Below are 22,290 nucleotides of genomic sequence, written 5' to 3' on the forward strand. Positions count from 1 at the left end.
AGACTAGCCGATCATCCCTGTTCCGGCTGAAGGTTTGTTTGTTTGTTTGAACGCGCTAATCTCGGGAACTACTGGTCCGATTTGTAAAATTCTTTCGGTGTTAGATAGCCCATTTATCGAGGAAGGCTATAAGCTATATATCATCACGCTAATACCAACAGCAGCGGAGCACTGCGGGTAAAAGCGCGGAGCACAGCTTAGTAAATTATAATATGGTCCATGTGACTAAGTAAATATCTGAGTATGTGCTTTCTAATCGTAAAAGAATTTATTAGCATATTTTTTCTCTTGAATGGCTATGTAAAGAGTGAAGTTATTGTAAACTTTTCATTAATCATGATCGATTAGTTATTCCCCGGGTAACATAGTTGAATGAATTCTATTCATATTTTTCAATACATGTCCACTAACGCACTGTGCCGTCGAGATTCAATTAAGGTCAAACAGAACGTAGAAATGTACTCATCGTGCATTCGTAAGTACATATTCACATTTTAATGGAAACTACAGTATGTTTGAAAATTAAATTGCACGAATTGTTTCGTAATTGAACTGTTTAAATTAACTGATAACACCTGAATGCATTTTCGTTGAATAATCTATGAAGGTAAATATTTTATCTGAAAAATTAAATAGTTATTGATATTTAAAAGAAATAACAATATTGCTCGTGAGTTTTATTTCATTTCTCTACTACCACGCACAAACTGCTGCACTGCATTTATCTATGAATGATCTGAATAAGGAATTGTTCTCTATGTATTATTTTCACATTATTTTACTGTTAGTGTAAATTACAAAAGGCAGTTTGAGTTTCAGTAAAAAGTAAAACATTATTCTTAACGTAAGGTTTCTACCTTACAAATTCTTTGTATTCGTCTGGCGGTATGTCGAACATAATTTTTATAACAATAAATTTTGTTCATTTTCCGTAATATCCGATCCATATCCATCTAATAGGATTAGTAGTGTAAAAGTTAGACTCTATGACATAACTCCATTAAAATAGGAACATAAAGGATGAGAAGATAGAAACAGATTAAAAAAACTCATTGTTTTAACCTCCTAAGGACCAATGGCCTCATATAAGTACATAAACACCATCACCATTACAACCCAAAGCACCAATAAGTTTTAACTAAATTACCAACCACCGTCCTCATCCGATGACAAAATCGAAAATTCGAAATATCTTAAAAAATACCGCGCTTTTCTGCCTATGATCACTGTGTAACGCGATTGGCTGAATTGAACTATTAGGTTTGGTAGGTAAATGGGTTATCCAATCACAGAATTTTAAAATACTTTAGTTAAAGTTTTTAAAATGGCTGGTCAACGTAACAGAGGTAAGTTAAATCGTTAATTATCATATTAATCTCTCACTTGATTTTCATTTGGCATTGAAAAATAAATAGTAAAAACAGTACAGGAACGTATTTTAATTAAATTTAACGAAACAATTCATATTGTATTTTTTAAATTCACGGATAATTTTTATGTGATCATGTGAGAACATTGGTCGTTACTTACAACATTATTTTCATTTTTTTTGTACTCAGTTGAAGACATTGGTAGTCAATGACTATAAAACATTTAATTAGTTAATAATTTATTTTGTTGTTTTACAGTAATTTTGAGTATAATTGTCCTGTTTTATGATTATAATTTATTTAAACTGTCAACAGGAATTACTATTGCAATCAAAATAAACAGTTATCTTCCTTATTTTTTCAGTTATTCGTGACGATAATATCATCGATTTCCTAGCCGACTGACGGAGATTTTATTCCTAGTGATGAAGACTTAGGAGACCCACCATTTGTTTCCAAATCGATTTTTAGTTAGCTATTGATATTTCAAGTTCCTAATATTGTACTTCCAATGTTTTTATTTCTTTTTTTAACATATGTTCAGATAGTTTAGATATTTTATTACCTAATATGTAGTAAACTTACACATTAAGAATTTAAGAAAAACTGTTTCTAATTCTTTTGTATACTTTTTAGAGGTTATTGTATGATCTCATATGTTATAACATAAGTAAATAAAAAAATCTACAAGTAAAACCTAATTTTAATAAAAAAATTTTTGGATTCACTTAGGTCTGATGTGATCACATGGGAACAAAATAAATCGAGTTTTTTTTTCAGAAATGTATTCTATAAGCTATATTTTACACAGATAAAAAATCCCATAAGTAAATTTTAACTCTAACAATAAAAAAAAACAAAAAAATACCATTGGGTGGCAGGTCTGTTGTATTTTTATGTACTCAGGTGAGAACAATGGGTGGTAATGCAGAATAGGATTTTTTTAGCTTGGTCCTTAGGAGGTTAAAAGGGATCTCGTTAGTCAGTCCAATTTATTACGCAAACAGGAGACCAGCAATCAGATAATTTGATGAACATTTTAAAAATCAAGTGACTATGAACGCCGTAGTCCGTATGAAAAACGGAAAATCAATTTTGCTATCACTAAGGGCGAAAAGTCACTAAACTATTTTTCATGGATAAGGGAATGTATGAATATATGGTATTAAATGACAAAATTTTTAAGATAAAGTAATTAATTTTTATCTTTTGTAACTTGGACATTAACACTAGGGTATTTAGAAATTACAAACATTGCAACGAAAGCAAATATGTAGATAATTAATTCCATGCAGATATTGCAACCGGAGATTATTTTTTAAAAACGCTGTAGTCAGAAACAACGAATGAATTGATTGGTCTTTGACTCTATGGTTTCTCGCATATTGAGCTGATCAAATCTTCATGAAATTTTGTACTGAGTACATTTTATTATACTTTCTTTTCATTCAGGCAACACGCGAGTGAAACGTAAAATTAAAATATATTTGACGTCGAAACGTACGTGGTACGGAGTATTATGTCACATCAGGAAATCGTTAAATTGAATGTATATAATATAATATATATTATATTATACTATATACATTAAACATATAATATAATATATATTATATTATATTAATGTAACGACTAAACGTTGTAGACATAATACTCCGTACCACGTACGTTTCGACGCCGCATTTCTCTTCAGAACAACCTACTGAAGACTGCTTCAATAAGATAAGCCGCTTTACACTCCTCCAGCATTGTTGTGAATTTGGGGTTCCATGTTACATATATGGAATTGTACTCGATGAATTAATGTTGAATAATTATGTATAGTATACATACGCCTATAAAATTTCCATCTAGAAATTAGTAAATTACCAATAAAATTATATCCAGATCAGACCGACATAATCAAATGACCAAATTTAGCCCGGCAATTGTCGAAAAATAAAAATACATTCCGACTTCATGTGGATCACCATTTTTGTACGGCATCTCTGTAGAAATAGTATGTTCTATACTGCTTTTAATCCATTATTCCGCAACGCCGTACAAAAATCATGGAGACAAGGGGAAAAAATCTCTACCTGAACTTTCGAATTCTCATCTGCACTCAGATGGACAGCTTACAAGTGACGTCATAGTGCTGAATCTTATTATTTTATGCTCTTATATATCGTTCTAGATAGGTCAGCTGGTGGGTCAAATGACCCAGTATATGTTAACCTAAAGGAGAGTAAAATAAATATATTTCATTTTTCAATACTATTTAAATTGGATAGGCCTAGTTATGACCTAGTTAGTTTTCTTAAGGTTGTTACGCGCTATTGATTTTAAATGGTTTCCCAATGGAGCAATTTCTGTTATGAAATTCATGGCATTTATTGCGTCGACGCGTGATACACCGTAGAAAGATCTTTTCATAGCTACTTTAAAACATTTTAAAGCTTCAACTAACATGGTTCGCTGATTCGCAGCTTACAATTCCTGAAGTTTTAAACATACTTTTTACCATTTATTATATCTTTATCTAAAAAAGCATGATAGTGTTTTCAGATTAGATATTGTTTATATGTATGTTGATTTCATTGTATTTATTAATAAATACCTTGTTACATAAAATATATTGTCTTTGTATACCTACTAATTACTACTACGGCTGTAATCAAATATATTATACTTTCCAAATTTGTTCAATAAATATTCACAAACTTTACATGAAATATTTTTGATATTTTTTATAGGAAAGTAAAATACGATAATTTAACGAAATAATAACAGAAACATTTATACATGCACGCCGATAAATTAAATATATATATATATATATATATATATATATATAAACATATCAAGAAATTAATTAGTGAAGTCGGGCGACTAGAGAAATGTTTCACGATTGTTTATCACGCTTGCCGAGACAGCCTGTGTCACCCCTCGACATTTATTTGTATCGTGATTTTCAATTAAATTAAATTAAAGTACATACCTACATCCATCATACTTTTTCATTTCATAATTTATTTTGTTTCATTTCGGTTATATATAGAAGTTTGTTTTGAAGCTCCATCAATATTTTTAATAATGTTGAAAATTGAAATATGTATAATATCATAGCCAAACAGTACTTAATTCAAATTAAAAAGACATCGATAGCCTAAAATTATACAAACAGAAGTACATTAACAAGTCTTATTTAAATTGATAATTTTATATTAATCTTAATATTAATTAGAACTAAATATAATTATTTTACGCTACAAATTATATCCATGCATATTGTGATGGTTAGTTGTACCAACTATTGTAACTTATTCTAGGTTCCAGGGATAAGTTTGTCTCTAACTACGACGAATGGTCATAACGTTAACGATGACCGATTACTTTGGGTATTATGATGGATAATATTATCTATAGGACTATAATTATCTGTGATACTATTATGTATTTGTTTTCAGTTTCGTTCTTGATTAGTTAAGGACAATAATTTATGATGATTTGAAATATTCTCCGTACCGTATTCATAAAATGTATATTTCAGTTTTGAAGTACATTATTTTTCATAATAGCGCGCAAGAAAAATAATTGCTATCCTTGAAGACGTTTGCTTTTCACGTAGACGTTTAATTTAAGGCGATTAATCATCTAACATGCAATTCCTTCATTACCACAAAATTATAAATAAATGAAACTTAGATAAAATAAGTAATTCTATCTACATATTCTGATAAATTGAATAAGATGTTAAAAATAATATTTTATGTTTGTTTTTCTCTTTACATAGCTAAAGGAGTTGCTTAAATTGTCTCAAGACATTAGCATAATTATAAAGCCTTAGAAAATTTAATGAAGGGGTGCAATTCGCAGGTGTTCCCAAAAACTTTCCCGTTTATTATAAGTTTTAAAATGAATATGTATTTATATTTAAATTTTTGTACTTAAGATTATTTGTGTAGAGGCTTATTTAGATATTTATTGTTTGCGAAATTATTATAAGTTCAAATTATTTAATAGGTATATCAATTACATAAATAAAGGACGAATAATATTGGATATAATGAAGCATTTAATACCAGGCTTTACACAAAACGTTTCGGTTTGTGTAAGCTAACTGCAATGAACACAGTTTATTACAGTTGGTGACGCGATGTTGTTAGTTCGGTATACTTATTTACATTCGGTGAAAAGGAAGACTCACACTCCGTAATAAGGTTAACGAGCTGGTTTAAAATGAAATGCCAAGTATTTCGCGCATTTTATTTTGCTTAGAACGCATACTTGAGATGGCGCGTTGGAAACGTTCGTAATATTTAGACACATTTTTAACTCCAATCCCTGAATGGTCTTTTATGCTATTAAATATTTCTCACAGCAATAACATTTTTTCTCAGAATGTGGATTGCCTGTTCTTAAAAGGGTGGTCTGAATATAAATCCTACAAAATCGAAAATCTTATTACAATTGCTACCAGGGTTGATTAACATAATAGCTTCGAGCTATGTTATTACAATCGGTTATAATTGTTTTAATTAACTTTCCAGGTTAAGACATTAGAAAGGAGAAATAGGAATCTCCATTTATCCAACCAAACCTAATACAACTAGATATATAATTGTTATAGATTGTTTTAACAACATTTGTTTTTAATATGAAAAGATTGACTAATCATTTTTGTTTTGATACAATCATAAAAATGAATCGCAGTCACATCCAAAGGCATCTTAGAAATACTTGGGCGAAGTTGATCCCTCGTATCTTGTCTCGGAAAGTTTTATGAGCCGGATAAGATAAATTGAGCTTAGAATGCATTATTGGCTATCTTAGATTGTGTCAAATCCCTTACGTAAAGTTTTTATTGATTGAAGGACAAAAAAGAGGACTCTATTTTAGTTTTGAAGAATTTACAATTCAACGTAAAAACTATTTATACTTCCCACTTGTTGTTCTTCATATCATCATATCAGTGAATGCAGTATTTTATTGAAAAGAAAAGAAACACCAAAAAGGGAGGTGATAGTAATAGTTTCAGGTTCTGATAGATAAAAAAAAAACCGTAAGGTTTTTCGAAATAAACAAGTGACTTCACTGTGTAAATTATTTCCCGGTAGGTACTATTCCGTTTAATTTAAAGCTTTATAACCGCAGCGAACCTATGATAGAGCCATGGTAGAGAATATTCAATTTGCTTCTGTTAAGACCCTTTATTATTAAGTTTACACGTGGTCAAGATTATGTAAAACTAATAGTTGAAACTCATAGTTAATAACTCAATTGCTTTAGTTTGTAACTTAAACCTTACTTAGACGTCTAACTATCAAGCATAAAAATATGAGAATGCGGGATTTATAATACATACTTGTATGTTTTATGTACAGACTAGCTTTCCGCCCGCGGCTTCGCCCGCGTTTTAAAGAAAAACCCACATAGTTCCCGTTCCCGAGGAATTTCCGGGATAAAACCTATCCTATCTCTCAAGTTGGATCGAACTGCACATGGTGTGCGAATTTTATTATAATCGGTTAAGTGGTTTAGGAGTCCATTGAGGACAAACATTGTGACACGAGATTTATATATATTAAGATAATTATCAGATATATATGTATATACCCCTCCATGATCTAAATCACGCTCGCTAGTGAATTATAATACCACTAGCGGTCCGCCCCGGCTTCGCCCGTGGTATATAGTTACGTTTTCTACCATCCTCGTACTTCAAGGAATATAATAAAAAAAGAATTATCGAAATCGGTTCAGCCGTTCTCGAGTTATGCGCTTACCAACACATTTTGCGATTCATTTTTATATATTATAAGAAGATTACATTTATAGACGCACTCTTTATAAATTTTGAGTTGTGCGTTAATGGTTAAATGACATAATTAAAAAATATAACTTATATAGCTAACACGCAATATATTAGTTTAGTTTTCATTTAAAATTATTTGTATATCCGTAATTTTAATCTAACGTCATATCATTTCACTTTTACTCAATTTCGTAACGGCGCCGTGTACTTTATTTGCCTCCCGGTCACATTAACAAATTGAATAGCTGATGTTATCCAGGTAGATAGCGAATGGGCGAGTTTGTCAACCAACCATTGACTGCATTTCTGTTTGCAATCCAATAACGAGATTGGGAATATTAAGATCGCGATGCGATTCCCCAGTTCAGCTCGGAACACAGTGCCTCCTTATTCAAATGCAGATTTAGGTCAGGCGTCAATTGATTTCCAACAATGTAATTAAAAGTTTGTTGGAAGTTTGATTGCGTTAAATAATTGTTGAAGGATTCAAAGGAGATAAGATCGTGGCAAAGCCGTGTTTTGATAATAATGGAGTAAGGGTATTCATTTATCCACAAATACCTTTGCATCAAATAGAATTTCTTACATTTTATGGCTTATTTCAGTGATAGACAAGGGTTTCATGTTATAAAGAAAAGGGCAGGTAATACATCTACCCATTTGTTACGTTTCAAGACTTTTTCAATAACTTCAAAATAATCTCGTTGTTGACAATATAATCCTCATTGAATTTGATAATAAGATATCTGAAATGGACAAATATATTTATGAAAAAAATATGTTTATATTTTCATATAATCCTGAAGAATGAAAATATACGAGAATGGATTTCTACAGGCACGATACCTTCGTTTCTTACGAAACCATTTAAGCGGCTTAATCTATACATATAATAAATCTGTAGAAGGGTCAATTCTGTACATTGAAAATATTGAAAAAATAAATAGTAGGGGGTGTTACTGGATCGATACCAAACCCAAATATGTGATAAAAAAAATTTTTGTCTGTCTGTCTGTCTGTCTGTCTGTCTGTCTGTCTGTCTGTATGTGAAGGCATCACGTGAAAACTAACGGTTCGATTTCGATGAAACTTGGTATAATTATACCTTATTATCCTGGGCATAAAATAGGATACTTTTTATCCCGGAAAAATACGTAGAAAAAAAATAAATCTTAATTTTTCCGCGCGGACGGAGTCGCGGGCGGAAGCTAGTAGCCTAATAAAGGAAAACCGTCTTGTTCACATTTATGTAACGTATAAATGAATGTAAATGCGAACGCACATGCCTCGTGCGGCGTTTCGGTTCGTAATGAAGTCGTGGGAGATTTAACATCTAATAGATTTCTCAAAGGGATGGAAATATAAGCGAGACAGGATTATAATCGTCTACGGAATCCGATTCGAGTTACTGTAGCAGAATTTCAATTATTCTGACTATTTCTTGCAGACAATATGGCTGCTGGACCATCGGCCCCTTCAAAAATAAATGTCTTGTTACAACATTCAGTCATTTATTTTACCTCTGATGCAAACGAAGCATATAGACCTATTATAGAATATGTTTAGGTATCTGTGCCTGTCTGGCGTCCTAATTCCCGAATTGACGAATTAATCAATAGACTCGGTAGATTTAAGTATATTTTCATTGCGAAATAGATTTCAGTTTTCAAACGCAGAAGCAAGAAATGGAGATAGAAATGTACTTTTAGTTTATGACTAAATTATTTTCCATTTGGCTACTATCATGACGTCGTGTTTCAATTTATAATTAATTATTATTAATTATTATTAGCACTTTTAAATTAGTTTTATTGTTGATTTTTTTAGAACCTATAATTTTAGCATTTTCATCGGCGCTAGGTATCTATAAATCATCATTTTAATTCATATCTATAACTTACATTTCCAAGAAAACTATGTTATATAATAACAGGAAATGCTGTAATATTAACAAAAACTAAACGCTTAACGAAAAGGAAACAAAATGTGTAGCATTGGTAATGGGTTGTGCGTGACCAATAGATGCAATAATAATTAAACAACTACGTGTGCGTAATATATTAAATTAATTAAACATTAGAAAGTATACTATTGCCTATAGCCGTGCAGAATTTTTACTTAAAAATAATATATGTTTTATCAAAGTATCAGTTACACGGTTGCACTTGTAGAGTGTAATACAAACAAATACATTTAAAATTACTATATGCGTGTATGCTACGAAAATAAATTATTTTAATTTACTTCGACTGTGCATTTCAAATTTTAGATACGGTGTAGTATTCTGTATATTGCTAAGAAAGTTAAAATGGACATGGTTATTTTGATAATAGATTTCTAAACATAAAAAGTATTCTTTTAAATTGTGAGGTCTAAATCTAAGACTACCAAAGTGTTACAAAAAATGTAGGTACTGTAAGAAATAACCGTTGCCGATCCGATTAAGCCAGGAGCTGTTAATTGCAGAGCCGTCACTTACTTTCCTGGCTTGTTTGTGGGAAAGCGTCTATAATCTCTTTAACACTTTTATGTAATGATCCCTTTGACAGCCGACAAAGTTTACCTTTCAATTTTGATATAATGGACAAGTTGAAAAGCTTTGTAGATAAATACTTTAAATTTATAATTATGTATTTACATTGCGCTTATCTGTGGAATGGGGGAACTGTGGAATTGTTGGCCTATAAAAACTGGCTGCCTTTTTTATTATGAATACTTCAGTTACGTGAAATGGTGTAGGCAATGATTATACAACTTTCTTACCTTGTTGTTATACTTTTCTAAATAAGATTTTTCGGCGAAGGTAATATGTATCCGTCTATTTCGGCTTTGCCGTCTTCTCGCGACCGTTGCACTCTTCATCATTTGTCATACACCTCGGGTGCCTGCCAGTGTGAATAATAGCCTTTGCTAGCTTCAAGAATGCCTTCGAGACAGATTTATGGTCCGCTTTATAATAAAATTATAATAACGATAATAACATATTTCGATATTTGACGCTTTAAATATACTTTAAATAGCTTGTTTGTTGAAAAACAACATTAATCCATGCCATTAATTTATGATACGGTTCCGTTTATTGCGGCTATTACTGTTTCCTTGCGGGGAGATATCTACATTGTGTGATATGGTGAAAATATATTATGCTGTTATCATGGATGGTGTTAAGTGGTGCAAGATTTGTGAAGGGGTGCAGACGGCGCCCGAGGGATCGTCGACCCGCTTAATTCTGGATCCCCGTCCCACATTTTTCTTTGCGGACACTATGCGTCTGCCGGGCCTTAGTTATGGGGCGTACCCGAAATACGCTTCGTCGCCAAAATATATTGTGACTCTATTTTACGTTGCAATGTATACTATCTTGACTATAGCAACACATGTTGAAACAGCAACATATACCCACGAGAAAAATTATAAAACAGTTAAAAATTTACCAAAAAGCACTAATAATAATTATTCTTTGATTTTTTTGTATTTGGTATGGTATTTGCGTACTATAAAAGGATGTTTCTAATGATGTGTTCTATATATTAAGTGTAATGCACAACGATATTTAAGGGTATCGTGTCAGATATATACCAAGTAACATTATGTCCATAGTCCATAGCAGAAATGAGTTAGAAACTTTAATGGCTTGCTGAGGGCCTTGATAATAGGCTTACTGATACTTATAGAACCTCTCAATTATGCTTTTCATGTTTTGCAGCGCAGTGTTCGATATATTTCATTTGAGAATATTGGAGTACCTATATAAAATACGCTAAGGTTCTTAGATAGTTTACTGATTGTCTCTTTCTAGATTTTATTTTTTAATAAGAACTTGAGAAGAATAAGAATTAAACAAATGTAAAAATTGCATTGAAGGGAGGCACAATCTTATTTGAACCATTTATAGATTGTACAAGAGATTGCTAATAAATGATTAGTCGCATAACATCAATTGTTCAAATAGACAAATTGTTTAAATATTAAAAAATGTGAAAACTGTCCGATTGAAAATCAACACAAGCCTTTTCAGGGAGCGCAATGGTGGAAGCGCTCCCGATAAAAGCTTATGACAATGTTCTTAAAGTTCGACTTTTTCAAAGCGATTGAGCCTTTCTTTTGAATAAAACATATAATTTTAAAGAGGAATCAGAATTATTGGACCCACAGGAAACACTATTTCCTCCAAGATTCTTATAAAATAAATTGAAAGTTATGAAAGGAACCGAAAGAAACTTATTTATGTGCGTTTGTGGCGTTCACTAGGAGAAATGTAATATTACGAAGTGTCGGCGGAGGAGTCTCAATTACATTTTATTCATAAAGTAACGAGCTCATGTGATTCGCAGCATTCATTTGCGTTTATCTTAAAGAAATTGAAATTCAACGTCTTCCTTTATAAATTTAGTATATTGAGCCAGCTCCTTAGGTATACTTTTTTGTATTCATGCGATGAATGAGTGGGACGAAGGAACTTTTCGTACAAATATACCTATAATATTCTTCTGGTTCTGTAGAGAGCTTGATAAAATAGAAATACAGAGTCTAGAACGTCTAGTCTAGTCTTCATTTTTTTATATTATTAGTTCAATTAGTATAAAAAAACAGTTCAGCAGGAAGTTTGCTTGCAGCATACTATAGGAAAGAGAGCGTCAATTCGCTATTGCCAATAGCGATCTTACGCTTGAACTATGTACTAATATGACTTTCAATAAAAATCTAGGTATATTTTTCTTACCTGGCCGTTAGCAACAAGCGTCTACCTGTTGAAATCTAATAAAAATTTCATATCGAGTAACAAAATGGGAAAATATTGCATAAGTAGTATTCTTCAGTCAGTGTTTTTGAAAACATTTTTTGAATTAAGTATCTATTAAAATTGGCGTTACTTAAATTTCAATGTGATTTTTTTATAAATGTCTCAAAATATTAATATCTATTGTTTTACGGTCTGATCCGTATATTACCTATATGTATGACCATTTATGAATTAGCCACCATTAATACATATTAATTAATAAACAGAATCCTCTAACTTTGCTTCAATCCTGTAAGTGAAGCTATGAAGATTAGTTGTTATTACAGTTCGCTGAGCTTTGGTCGCCTTAACTACACATATTGGGCTTATTGAAGAAACAAACGATCCACATGGGCTATACCAGTTCTTGTTACACACGGCAAACTGAAACTAACTAAATTTTCTGAGCCTCGGCCTTTTAGATCCTATCTATAGGTTCCGTATTTATTGTAAAACCAATATCCTAAATTCCTAACTCGCTTGTTTGGCATATACCTACATACTTGATGATTTTATAGATATACTTTCTGTGAACCATAACAGGGATAATATAATAGGTACTATACTAGTACCATGGCTTTGCCCGCAGGGAAAAGGAGGAGTCACTCATAACTATAAATTATTGTAATAATCGGTTTCGTCAGATGTTATTGCATGGGAATCAGATGATATCGCAAAGTAAGCTTATGTTGTATTCTAATACTATTTATTACCTCTACAAAAAAAAAATCATGGCAATTCCTCGTATCTCTTACATCTATATATTTTAGAATTTCGAATAAAAATTCTAAAGTAGGTATCGTTTTATGTTTGTCCCTCAAAATATATGTAAATATATGGATATGCATCTAAATTTATTATTTTCCTGTGCTTTCTATAGGTGGTTGTTTACTCATCTAAGCCCTAAGGTTTTAGCCCTAAGTGTAGTGTAGGTAGGTCCTGATACTTAAACAATGACGATACCAATATTTAAATAATATTATAATGATACGTTCATATCTATTGTACGAATACATGTTCCGAGCATACATGGTGTTGTCAACCAAGTTGAGTAGCAAATAGTCAAGGTAAACGAGGTCATCTCTATACGCATTAGCACAACAAATTGAAAAGCGGGTCAGACACGTTACATGACCTATCACTAAATTGCACGTTGTCAGTATTTCAGCTGTTTGCGTTTCTATTCCGACTATTTGAATTTGAATAATTATATGCAAATTGTAACAAGATGAGCTAGCAGCTAATTAGGGGTCTCGATGAGGCTTAAACGCGGCCTGTCCGAAATGCTACTACGGTATGACGTCAAAGTGTTCTCTTATTATGCGGTACCGTAACATCGGGGTAACTGGATAAATACAAGGACGCGGTGGGAGCACCAATGCAAATGAACGTTTTTATGTCTCCCGGAACGGCGCGCCTGCATTCGTCTCGGCGAGTATTAAACTTCGCATTTGAATAGGTTTAAGATGAATGAAAGCTGTGTATGCACAATGCAATAACAGTTCAGAAACAAGTTGTTTTTGTTGAATGAACTTGTACGAATTTTAATTTACCTGCAGCAGCCGTTAATGTTTGCTATTCCTGTTTTGTTTTATATTGTATCTTTTTATGGGATCATTTACGTTTAAGACTTACGCTCAAGAGTCATAAATGTGCAACTAACAATGTATGGCCAGAGCAGGTACTGCAGTACTGTTATTGCAATAATTTTTCACGATAATAATTTATCAATTTTAACCACTTAAACATAATGAAATATCTGTCTTGTAAAGTTTTGTAAAACTGTTATCAGATATTGTGTTAAGGTAACGCAAGATGTAAACGTGTTTATTCTGCATATAACGTGCGTTATCGTTAAAAATATTGCTTATTACAATCACAATACTTTGTTCGTTGCACTATAACGCACTTTCATAATGGGTTTATCCATATTACCTATTACTTGTTAGTAATAAAGATTTGTACACAATTATTTATTATCGTCAAAATATATTTAACATTTTAACTGTTGCGACTCTTCCATCATCCTCTGCAACCATCAGTTCATGCAAATTGCTTTATTTTTGTGAGAGACTGTTGGAAAAAGAAGGCTCTGACTTTGTAATTACAAACTTGGTAGTAGGCGAAATACAATTTAAGATCTACTTATTAATTACAAATAATATAGAAATGCGATATTTCATTAATTACCTACGTGAAATAAGTACCAAAATTAGACGCCATCAATTTTGATTTAGCACATAGCGTAACTTTTGAGCGTAGATACAAGAAAAATCTTAGTGTGGTCACTATTTTTCTAGTATCTACGCCTGAATATCAAGATGGGATACGTTGGTCGTGGCGGTTATAAATGTATGCCTAATTAAATTGATTATCACCATAATATAGTTATCAACTTCCGTGGTGATACATGTGTTGAACGGTGTAGACGTCTGAGCCCCGTCTGCACAGGAAATGGCCCCCAGATGAGCAGCTGTGACTGCGCGGTTCCGTACCGCCTCTCGATTACAGATGACATGGCTTGTAATAATCGTATAACTGTAATTAAAATTCAAATGTGTGTTTTATAGATGGTAATCGTAGTTTTTATTGTGATCGAGCCGATAGATCAAGCAAGAATGATTGTCAAACAGTATATTACGGATTCTTAGTTTAGATTCAGGTTCATGAATTCTTCAATATACCTTTATTTATAATACACGTGAATTCTTATTTCTTTAATACTTTTAATGGAATTGGAGTTTGTATTGTAGCATGGTTATTACCTACATAATACATACTTTCACAAATTCTTTGCTATTTTGCTACTGCTGCATCTTTTCGACCATTATATATAAGCTTCTACCATTTTTTATTCTGAGATAATCGAATATATATACATATAGCTTTATTCCAGGAATGGTAGAGTTTTCTATATTTTCTTGTTAGTTTTTGATTTTTTCATTCTTCATATTTTTACCTTTTCCGTAACCGGATAAAATTTAATTTAAAACCCATATAGCTACAAAAGTTTATTTATTATTAATATCTCTTTGTTTTTCTAATTCCTGTCTTCCAACGACTATTAAAGAAATGACATAGGTGCAGAAAAGTATTGATTAATAAATAAGAACGCCAGTAAATGTAAAAGTCTATTACGGAAAATTGCGTGTAATTCCACCTCTTATAAAGCTAATAGCAGAGGCGGTAAGTGGCCGCGACTTTCTTGGAAGAGAGGTTAGTAGGCTACCCCGAGATCTTATATAAACATCTCTACCTGTCTCCCTCATATATACCTGGCCATTTGTATTAGGACCCTTTCTGAGCTCGTTAACCAGACCTTTTTAAATAATTTAACTTAAACGTTTTTACTTAAAATTTTAAATATCGGTGCATTATTATTTTGCTAGATTTAGATATACATATTAACTTTAGTGACTCTATACCGGTTTATATTGGTAATCGGAATCGGACAAGATTTTAATTGACCAAGAATTTATAATTAGAAAATATTGAGCTGAGCTGAGTTCAACTAAAATTTTACAATTTATTCATTAGATTGTAGAGAAGAATCACGAAACCGAACAATCAAGGCAAACTTGCAATTTAGAGATCTATATTTACGGAAAAATCAAATATCTAGGTAACGAATGAACACTTAACACTGATTGTTTTTAAATAACTATTTGAGGTGTCGTTTACAGGGTGGAAAGTTGAGGTGGGAAGTTGATTTATCGGTAAAGCTTTAGTCAATGATTAATCATTATTGGTGAATGGGGATGAAGCAGTGACACTCGCAGGTTGTGTACACTTTTCACCCTCGCCTTCCTGACGTGCCGATAAGGTCTCAATCCTGTCACTATGTTCTTGACATTATCGAGTGGCTTAAATCTTCCTCTATTGGTAACTATAGTGTCAAATACGGTTTATCTGATCTGTCCATTATTCCTTTAGCTGGTTTTATCAGTCTAATGAAATCATTTTCTGACCAAAATCATTTTAGTGAACCTCCACTCTAGTTAAAAGCCACAAAAAAAATATATAAACAATTCTTGTGAGATTCTATAAAACATAATAAAACTGTTCAACTAGTTACTACAGCAACAGGTTTTTCAAGTTTTGAAGTATTACATAACTTATAAATATCACAAAGCTTATGTATTTATGAATTTATGGAGATGAAAATAATGTTTATTTATATAAACATCAGCGGAAGCTTCTTGTGATTGTTTTCGTTTAGAGCGGCGAATGCAGAGTGGCGCGCGCAGCCGGCGGCAGGCAGCGGCGGTGCCGGCGGTGGCGGTGTGAACTGTAGAACACGGCGAGGCGCGGGGTCCTCGCGCGCCATACGGTCGGCGGCGCCCTCGCCGTTCAGTCACTGTCTGACTACGAGGGAATGAGTGTTGTCATTTCGTTCGCGGTCTGCTACGACCGCATCACTAATATTTATACCTAATTCGCAATCGACACCGCTCACATTAATGAACTATTAAGACTGTAGACTCCTTATTACTTTACGAACCCGGCTTCAAAGTTGACGTGTGATTGTTTGGCCCAACTGACAGTGTGCGTGTTGTGCTTTATCGATAATATAACCTGTAAGACTTCAAGGGCACGGACAACTTTGTGCTTTGGATGCGGTGTAAGAAGCTGTTCTAGGGATTTTGGCCTTGTCGGCTGTTGCTCTTTTATAAAATGTAAGTGGGCGTATTCGAAAGTTTGAAAATCGATCGGGTGACGTGCGTGCGTGGGATTGCGTTTACGTAATCTTTGTTTACCTTGGGAATATGCACTGTGCTAATTGATTACTCCGATACACCTTTAATTCCTTCATCTTCGGCAATTGCGGAAACACCGATATCTTCTTACGGGTGAGTATTCAATTTAGTTGGAACGTCGTTTCTTTGTTTATGTATTGCTTCGGTATTAGTTGTATTGAATTCTATTTTGTTTAATGCCTTTTTAATTGCTCTATGCATCTCTTAGATTTCAATTTAGTTTTAGTATTTAGTTACTTTAATGTTATTACTGCTTTAAATTAAGCACTTCGCATTATTTTTGTTATATTTTTTGTATGATATAGACGAAAATTTATTCTAACGAGAATTTCAGCAATTGGTAATTAGCTACACCTGATTGGAACACTTGTCGGCTTTATGTCTTCAATTATAAAAACTATTCACCTAACATAAACCAACACTAAAATCAGAGCCTACAAATTTACTGTTTTAAAGCACTGTATTATTTCAATTTCTGCTTATTTTGTCTAGTAGTTTAATTTAAAATGTATTCCCGTTTATCAACCCCACGGATATTTCGCAGGGTTTAATGTAATAACTATAGTTTTTTTTTATTACTAAGAAGGTGCAGGTTTGAAAGTCACGAACTCCATTATACGGCGAGTAAATTGACTGGTTTTTTATGGGAATATCGTACAATGGAGACGGGTTTTGCATAATAGGCTGCGTGTGAGAAAGAAATAAAATTTAGACGAGTTTCGTTTTAGTGCCACGAATCACATATCACCCTTAGGCTTTTTGTGTCAATATTAGGGGTTATAGGCAACTATAGCGAACAAGCTAGGGACTTGTAGTTCTTTCAGGCGAAGCATTCATATTTCATGAGCACCGGTCTGAGGCACAATGGCGTCGCGATGAGGTCGTTGGACGGGCATAGCTTTTAACTTCCACTTCTCGCGTGCATTTTTTTGTTTATATGCATGTTTATTTACTATGCGTTAATAAAGTATCAGTTGTGCATTGGGTAGTACATATTTTAAATAATATATGTACCTATATCTACTTCGCAACCTGCTGAGTACATTAATAAGGATTTTAATAATTAATACCAAATATCTTAAGAACCTATAAAATGGACATACCCTAACGCTGTTAACACGCTCTGGAATAGAAATAGCTTTTAAGAGAATCATTAGTCCCATGGGAAATTAAACGAATTAGATACGAATAATATGTAGATAATATTTAAATACGACACGGTGTCAGAATTTTAGTGTGGTATACTATTAGCAATACCTAATGGAATTTGATTGTCAGCTGATCCTTATCTGTAGATTACGAATTATTTTAATAATTATAGATAGTGACAGTAATTAGAGCTTCATTTTTCTTTTGCGAGTAGCAGTTGTGAAATAAAATGTATGTTTGTAAACAAATCCAGACGGAATGAGATGTCATCAGTGGATCGGGCCGTGAGTCAGAATGATGCCATCGAGAGCACGCTGCACGACAGGAGCTGTGGCGCCGACCACTATTTTTAATGCGACGCTAACATAAATATTTTTACTTTGATAGAAAAAAATGGAACAAGCCATCGGCTACAATCGAGTGTGCTTACAGTAACCGGTAACGAAATCTCTGTCATTCTACCTACCTAGATAGATTTACTGTTTTGCTCAAAAGATTTATACTTTCTCTCACTTCTACTAAATGGATTGTAAAATGTCTGACAAGAGAATATTAATAGGTATTAGCTACTGTTATTATGATAATTTATCTTAAGGATTTCAGTACATTTCATATTGTGAATTGTGCGTTGAACCGTCGCGTTGGTAGTATTCTTATTTTTCAATAATACAGTTAAATATGTAATTTAATACTAAAAAAATAAATTATGACAAAATAACATTTTCTTCTACCAGTAATTCATCCATTTGCGATAGGTATTGACTATATTGCTTGAATATCAACGGCTCGGAAACTAGCTGCCGGCTGGTAGAGTATGCTTTCGTGTGCATGTTTCTAACTCCATATTGCGTAGTTAGTAGTTCCTAGGTAATGTATGAATGTAGGGTCTACTTATCTGCGACGCACATTAGCGCTCTCGAGGGACGACAATACGTACCTCCACTCACTTCGTACGTGTAATGAACTAGAGCGCTATAATAAACATACCAGGGTAAACTTCATAATAAAACCCCACTTCCGTGATGAGGAACACAACTTTGCAGTATTTTAAATATAAATGAGAATGTCATGGGAGGAACACCACTATGGACCAAAAACTTTGCCACTTAAGTACAACAATATTGAGATCCCAATGTGACACTTTATGAACAATATTTTAATTCGGATAGGTACATACCTGCAAGTGGCATTCATATAAATCTATTTATTTTCATATTATCGTTTGAATTGAATAATTTAGCGCATCCTGTTTCATTTAAGTATCTAATTGACATTAAAGAATTAATAATATAGAATAGCTGAATTGTTTTTGTAATATTGAACTTCCCACACACTCATTTTCGAGTTTATTGATTAATTATTTATCTAATAGGTGTAGGTAAAATTTTCAAGATAAAAATAATACAAAGTTTATAATATTGCATGAATAATAATATGAAGTTTTTATAGTGCAATGAACGTGTTGAGAAACGAGGAAATTATGTATCATGAGTAGGTTCTAGGTAATCCATACTAATATTATAAATGCGAAAGTAACTCTGTCTCTCTGTCTGTTTCTCAATCACGCCTAAACTACTGAACCAATTTTCATGAAATTTGGTATGGAGATATTTTGATACCCGAGAAAGGACATAGGCTACTTTTTATCCCGGGAATATGACGCAATCCCGGAAATCCCACGGGAACGGGAACTATGCGGGTTTTTCTTTGACTGCGCGGGCTAAGCCACGGGCGGAAACCTAGTATTAATATAATATGTCGCTATTATAGCGATAAATATTAAATACCTAGATGTATACTCAAATCGTGATTTACACTTTCCACAGTGTCAAAAAGACTAATGAAGGAGAACTAGTTTGTAAATAATGTATCGAAATAAATGACTATTTTACGAATTTATTAATTGAGACAGGCACATTAATTGCAAACACTGCCTACACTTTTTCGGTTTTATTATTTATTTTTTTCGAATAAACTAATAACTAACAACTTTCCATTTTATCTAAAAATAGCTTGCAATTGCACAACACACTACTACATTTAAGGAAATTATATTACTTTCTAGTTTCTCTGTATATTTATGTATTCACGGAATTGCTTTTACCGATGTAATAAAAAAGAAAAATACATTGTACATTTATTCTCCTTATCCCTGCCTGCTCTGTTATTAGACTTAAAAAGGACAAAAGAAATTTAATAATAATTTGAAATACATACAATTTTAAGTAGCCATATCCACCCTCGCATATAACATAAGAATACCGCTGACGTATAAATCTCATTATTTATGGCTCAAGGGGTCCGTTTCTTACCTCATCCTGAAAATCTTTTACCTTCGTATGGAATCAACTTTCTTATCTTACGGATTTGCTTATTATTTTTGCTCTCATATAAAGATGTACTGGCAGAAAATAAATCTTCTGATCTAATCGCAAAAATTACAATATTGTATTATAAACATGTTTATATTCTGTTATAGTTATACAAAGATATATTCTGTTACACAGAAATATATTACTAAATCTATCTATAGAATCTTCAGTATAAGAAATTCGATCACAAGAAAAATAAGTTACATAATAGTGAATCTAAGGTCTAGGCCATAATCTTGTTAATAGCCTGGGGTCAAATAATAATTAGTTTTCAAGCCAATTCATGTACCGGGTTCCGTACAATCGGGGTCGAGGCTAGACTGATTACTTTCATTAATGCATGACTTACCTGGACCTCGCGGACCTGGCTGCTTGAGTATTGGATTGCAGTAATGTGAACTCGGATATCAAACAAAAACCACACGAGATAATATAATTATTCACCATTCAATACATATTTATAAAGATGTTATATTTATTTTTAAAGATTATACCTACATATGGAGTAAATGGAAGTTACAAGGGGAACGAAGCATTTTTGGACATAATAACGTGATTTAATTTAAGATCAGTTGCATAAAATTTCGAGAATGCTGGTTTGGTGGAATTGCATGTTGGTTCAATTCCCATAGCTTTTTTTTTTTATTGGTAACAGGGAAGCGCTTGACCACAATCTCGCCTGATGTTAAGCTGAGATGTGGTCTAAGATGGAACGCGCTTCCCTAGAAGGTACCTGTCTGAGTCTGTGCGCCTCGACGATCGATAGAAGAACGGGGATGGCGGAACGAGATCGTGCAGTTCCGCAGCGTACTCTCCAAAGCGTATCCGATAGAAGACCGATAAGAGCTGGCCACTCTGCGGCGGTGACAGAGGCTCTGGAGCTTTTTGCCTACTAGGTCATCGTCGTTTATGAGCCTCTTGGCACACCTCTCTATCGCCTCAAGCGCCTCCAGCTGGTACTTGGCGGAACCGTCCCAGAGGTGAGAGCAGTATTCCATGCACGATCGAACTTGTGCTTGATAAAGGTTGAGCAACTGTCCAGGGCTGAAATACTGTCTTATTTATTATCACATCATGCACTTATCCTTACAGCAATTCCCCTTGTGTTATTTTAATTAATGGTTTTTTGTATGAGAAAAATTAACACAAATAGGTACATTAAATGTACCTATATTAGAGGACACAGACCGGAACCGACAAGTGCAGCCGAGCGAGGACATTTCAAGGTCGCACACGCCTTTATAATCTACTTTATCAATTTCAATTACTTAAAGAAATTGGAGGTAAAATATATTGATATTTTTTGCGAGCTTCCGTGAAAATGAGAAAGGCGTAGGTATTTACTTGTATTAAATTGTGTTCTATTACGTTTTCGATTACATGCTATTGTTATTCAAAAAATTCACGCAATCATTTAAACAAAATATCTAGTAATTATGTTACACGCGAAGGAATACTTTCAGTTTTCGAGCTCTTTAGTGGTAAACATCTTCATCTTTTTAGATTATGTAACAATTTTGAAATAAAAATTAAACGAAATTAAATTGTTAGGCCATATTTATGACAGTTGCGTGACTGCGGCTGATTGCAGCAAGATTTCTCTAGTAGACTTTATAAAAATTCTGTTTCTAATCATGGGCATTAAGATTCGAATGCCGAAATATATTTTTTGTTAGTTCACACTTATTTTCGGAGAAAACGCGTTCTGAACATGCGATTAGATCATAGAGCTCTATTTGGCCGTGTAATTTTGGCTTGAACTGTACAGCTGTGTTTATTTGATTACATATTATTACCAAAGAAAGTGTTGCTGTAAGTAGTGAACACATAGAAAGAAAAACGAATTAAGCAAGTATTTCATTAAGTATCATACACAATATGAGATTAACTAAACAATAGACACTTATTGCACCTATTTCACATTGTATGTCATAGAAAAAAAAAACAACACGTTTTAATGAAATGAAATATTTTAGGTTTATCAAAGTAAAACAATTTAGATTTCGTTAAAAGGCATCTATTGTTATTGATCGGAGCCTCCCTTCGGTACTGTGGTTGGACA

At 32.9% G+C, this 22,290-nt stretch overlaps 1 protein-coding gene across 4 annotated transcripts in view; it reads left to right on the plus strand.

Annotated features, from left to right (window-relative positions):
• The first annotated feature begins 16,242 nt into the window (after positions 1 to 16,242).
• Positions 16,243 to 22,290, plus strand: part of LOC149910320 (uncharacterized) — a 104,219-nt gene continuing 98,171 nt past the window's right edge. For 2 of the 4 annotated variants that reach the window (XM_090112714.1, XM_090112725.1), the window contains exon 1: positions 16,244 to 16,800. The gene's annotated coding sequence lies outside the window, so the exon portion shown is untranslated. Of the gene's footprint in view, positions 16,801 to 22,290 lie in introns of all 4 variants that reach the window. The other 2 variants (XM_090112731.1, XM_090112719.1) reach the window with 2 other exon arrangements.

Source organism: Colias eurytheme, chromosome 2 (assembly GCF_061535395.1).
Source record: "Colias eurytheme isolate Ceu_HAF_F1 chromosome 2, ilColEury1 Martin Lab GWU primary, whole genome shotgun sequence".
In the NCBI taxonomy this organism is placed as follows: Eukaryota; Metazoa; Arthropoda; class Insecta; order Lepidoptera; family Pieridae; genus Colias; species Colias eurytheme.